Consider the following 6,505-nt stretch of genomic DNA (forward strand, 5'->3'; position numbering starts at 1 on the left):
AAAATCTAAAGTGCTTTCTACTGGTAGTAAAATACGTATTTGATTGGTGTCATATAGGATTTTGCAGGACATTTGATTAAAAGATAACAATTTCAGTCTTGGAAGCGAGGTGAGTTTCAAAATCCTTTTGGTCATTAAGCATTTACTACAACTAGTAAGTACATTTGTTTTTTTATCGTGATCAAAACAAATTGTAAACGGCATTTTCTATCTTTAAGCAAGGGAGGGTCCATCCATCGGATTTGAAATATACCATGGGCTTCTTCAACGCTCGCTTCACAAACAACCCATGTAGCAGGAACTGTGGGTCCGATGGATATTTGTGCATGGTGACACCGTCACCCGGCCCCTGGGTTGAGGGCAAAGCAATGATTGCATGTTTTTGTTGACGTCGAGAAATCAGCAAAATTACGGACTTGTTACACATTTTATATACATGTGTAAAGCTAACCGAAAATGTCATCTTGCTCGGAGAAGATCTCCTAAAATATACATGCTACCTCCATCAAACTTAGAAATTGAGAAAAAGGAATCGAAGTAACGAGAAAATGTTTGAAATTTCAAGTTTTTGACTGAAACTCGAAGCGACGAGAAAATATTCGAAATTTCAAGTCTTTGAAAGAAACTTGAAGCAGCGAATAAATACTCGAAATTTCAAGTGTTTGAAAGAAACTTGAAGCAACGAGAAAATACTCGAAGCAACGAGAAATTAATCGAAGCGACGAAAACATATTTGAAATAACGAGAAAATACTCGAAATTTCAATTTTTTGAAAGAAACTTGAAGTAACGAGAAAATTCTCGAAGTAACGAGAAATTAATCGAAGCAACGAAAAAATATTTGAAATAACGAGAAAAAACTCGAAGTTACGAGAAACTCATTGAAATAACGAGAAAATACTCGAAATAAATAATTGAAGTAACGAGAATTGTCTTTGAAAAAAAATATCTTATGCAACAAAAAGTGGCAGCATTAGGCTTTCGTAGTATCGCTGTTATTTATGCTTATTGCATATTCAACAATTGCTGTCCTGTGTAATGTTAGATGACAGTGGGATGTGGAATCACTTAATTACATTTGTTACTTCTTTGCGATGCATATGCAAATTTACGAAGCAAACATCTGCCAGAATTTGAATGTCCATCTGTTTTAAGCAAATATCATAAGTTGTTAACATGCAGATTTAAGACCTTATTTATGAAAATCACTTTTTATTAAACATGCACTACTTAAAAGGAATTCTGTCAGATGTTAGAGAACAGTTATACATATAACTACGTATATGTGTAAACCATATTGTCTTTGTAATATACCACCTTACACATATTGTACATGGCCCAATGTCCTTTACACCGAAATAAATGATTGTTATTGCGGTATTCGATTTAACAGGTTTTTAATTTTGCTTGTAAAAACCGCTACACAGTCTACACGCCTTCGCTACTTGCTTGGAGAGACCACTACACAGTCTACATGCTCACATTACATGCTTGGAGAGACCACTACACAGTCTACACGCCTACACTACTTGCGTGGAGAGACCACTACACAGTCTACACGCCTACACTACTTGTGTGGAGAGACCACTACACAGTCTATATGCTCACATTACATGCTTGCAGAGACCGTTACACAGTCTGCACGCGTACACTACTTGCTTGGAGAGACCACTACACACTCTACATGCTCGCATTACTTGCTTGGAGAGACCACTACACACTCTACATGCTCGCATTACTTGCTTGGAGAGACCACTACACACTCTACATGCTCGCATTACTTGCTTGGAGAGACCACTACACAGTCTGCACGCCTACACTACTTGCGTGGAGAGACCACTACACAGTCTACACGCCTACACTACTTGTGTGGAGAGACCACTACACAGTCTATATGCTCACATTACATGCTTGCAGAGACCGTTACACAGTCTGCACGCGTACACTACTTGCTTGGAGAGACCACTACACACTCTACATGCTCACATTACTTGCTTGGAGAGACCGCTACACAGTCTACATGCTCACACAGTCATCACGCCTACACTACTAGCTTGGAGAGAGAGTTACACAGTCAGCTTTACTGACCTGTATCTGCTTCCAACAAACAGAAAACAACAAACTACCTCCTAGATATCATTCTACAACCCACATACGTATACCACTACATCATACATATCATTTTACAACCCACATACGTATACCACTACATCATACATATCATTCTACAACCCACATACGTATACCACTACATCATACATATCATTCTACAACCCACATACGTATACCACTACATCATACATATCATTCTACAACCCACATACGTATACCACTACATCATACATATCATTTTACAACCCACATACGTAAACCACTACATCATGCATATCATTTTACAACCCACATACGTATACCACTACATCATACATATCATTTTACAACCCACATACGTGTACCACTACATCATGCATATCATTTTACAACCCACATACGTGTACCACTACATCATACATATCATTTTACAACCCACATACGTATACCACTACATCATACATATCATTCTACAAACCAAATACGTATACCACTACATCATGCATATCATTTTACAACCCACATACGTGTACCACTACATCATACATATCATTTTACAACCCACATACGTATACCACTACATCATGCATATCATTTTACAACCCACATACGTGTACCACTACATCATACATATCATTCTACAACCCACATACGTATACCACTACATCATACATATCATTTTACAACCCACATACGTGTACCACTACATCATGCATATCATTTTACAACCCACATACGTATACCACTACATCATACATATCATTTTACAACCCACATACGTATACCACTACATCATACATATCATTTTACAACCCACATACGTATACCACTACATCATACATATCATTTTACAACCCACATACGTATACCACTACATCATACATATCATTTTACAACCCACATACGTATACCACTACATCATACATATCATTTTACAACCCACATACGTATACCACTACATCATACATATCATTTTACAACCCACATACGTATACCACTACATCATACATATCATTTTACAACCCACATACGTATACCACTACATCATACATATCATTCTACAACCCACATACGTATACCACTACATCATACATATCATTCTACAACCCACATACGTATACCACTACATCATACATATCATTCTACAACCCACATACGTATACCACTACATCATACATATCATTTTACAACCCACATACGTATACCACTACATCAAACATATCATTTTACAACACACATACGTATACCACTACATCATACATACCATTCTACAACCCACATACGTATACCACTACATCATACATATCATTTTACAACCCACATACGTATACCACTACATCATACATATCATTTTACAACCCACATACGTATACCACTACATCATACATATCATTCTACAACCCACATACGTATACCACTACATCATACATATCATTCTACAACCCATTTACGTATACCACTACATCATACATATCATTCCACAACCCACATACGTATACCACTACATCATACATATCATTTTACAACCCACATACGTATACCACTACATCATACATATCATTCTACAACCCACATACGTATACCACTACATCATACATATCATTTTACAACCCACATACGTATACCACTACATCATACATATCATTTTACAACCCACATACGTATACCACTACATCATACATATCATTCTACAACCCACATACGTATACCACTACATCATACATATCATTTTACAACCCACATACGTATACCACTACATCATACATATCATTTTACAACCCACATACGTATACCACTACATCATACATATCATTTTACAACCCACATACGTATACCACTACATCATACATATCATTCTACAACCCACATACGTATACCAATACATCATACATATCATTTTACAACCCACATACGTATACCACTACATCATACATATCATTTTACAACACACATACGTATACCACTACATCATACATATCATTTTACAACCCACATACGTATACCACTACATCATACATATCATTTTACAACCCACATACGTATACCACTACATCATACATATCATTTTACAACCCACATAGGTATACCACTACATCATACATATCATTCTACAACCCACATACGTATACCACTACATCATACATATCATTTTACAACCCACATACGTATACCACTACATCATACATATCATTTTACAACCCACATACGTATACCACTACATCATACATATCATTTTACAACCCACATACGTATACCACTACATCATACATATCATTTTACAACCCACATACGTATACCACTACATCATACATATCATTTTACAACCCACATACGTATACCACTACATCATACATATCATTTTACAACCCACATACGTATACCACTACATCATACATATCATTTTACAACCCACATACGTATACCACTACATCATACATATCATTTTACAACCCACATACGTATACCACTACATCATACATATCATTTTACAACCCACATACGTATACCACTACATCATACATATCATTTTACAACCCACATACGTATACCACTACATCATACATATCATTTTACAACCCACATACGTATACCACTACATCATACATATCATTCTACAACCCACATACGTATACCACTACATCATACATATCATTTTACAACCCACAAACGTATACCACTACATCATACATATCATTTTACAACCCACATACGTATACCACTACATCATACATATCATTCTACAACCCACATACGTATACCACTACATCATACATATCATTCTACAACCCACATACGTATACCACTACATCATACATATCATTTTACAACCCACATACGTATACCACTACATCATACATATCATTTTACAACCCACATACGTATACCACTACATCATACATATCATTTTACAACCCACATACGTATACCACTACATCATACATATCATTTTACAACCCACATACGTATACCACTACATCATACATATCATTTTACAACCCACATACGTATACCACTACATCATACATATCATTTTACAACCCACATACGTATACCACTACATCATACATATCATTTTACAACCCACATACGTATACCACTACATCATACATATCATTTTACAACCAACATACGTATACCACTACATCATACACATCATTTTACAACCCACATACGTATACCACTACATCATACACATCATTCTACAACCCACATACGTATACCACTGCATCATACATATCATTTTACAACCCACATACGTATACCACTACATCATACATATCATTTTACAACCCACATACGTATACCACTACATCATACATATCATTTTACAACCCACATACGTATACCACTACATCATACATATCATTTTACAACCCACATACGTATACCACTACATCATACATATCATTTTACAACCCACATACGTATACCACTACATCATACATATCATTGTACAACCCACATACGTATACCACTACATCATACATATCATTTTACAACACACATACGTACACCACTACATCATACATATCATTCTACAACCCACATACGTATACCACTACATCATACATATCATTCTACAACCCACATACGTATACCACTACATCATACATATCATTCTACAACCCACATACGTATACCACTACATCATACATATCATTCTACAACCCACATACGTATACCACTACATCATACATATCATTTTACAACCCACATACGTATACCACTACATCATACATATCATTCTACAACCCACATACGTATACCACTACATCATACATATCATTCTACAACCCACATACGTATACCACTACATCATACATATCATTTTACAACCCACATACGTATACCACTACATCATACATATCATTTTACAACCCACATACGTATACCACTACATCATACATATCATTTTACAACCCACATACGTATACCACCACATCATACATATCATTTTACAACCCACATACGTATACCACTACATCATACATATCATTCTACAACCCACATACGTATACCACTACATCATACATATCATTCTACAACCCACATACGTATACCACTACATCATACATATCATTCTACAACCCACATACGTATACCACTACATCATACATATCATTCTACAACCCACATACGTATACCACTACATCATACATATCATTTTACAACCCACATACGTATACCACTACATCATACATATCATTTTACAACACACATACGTATACCACTACATCATACATATTATTTTACAACCCACGTACGTATACCACTACATCATACATATCATTTTACAACCCACATACGTATACCACTACATCATACATATCATTCTACAACCCACATACGTATACCACTACATCATACATATCATTCTACAACCCACATACGTATACCACTACATCATACATATC

This window comes from Haliotis asinina, chromosome 14, assembly GCF_037392515.1.
Source record: "Haliotis asinina isolate JCU_RB_2024 chromosome 14, JCU_Hal_asi_v2, whole genome shotgun sequence".
In the NCBI taxonomy this organism is placed as follows: Eukaryota; Metazoa; Mollusca; class Gastropoda; order Lepetellida; family Haliotidae; genus Haliotis; species Haliotis asinina.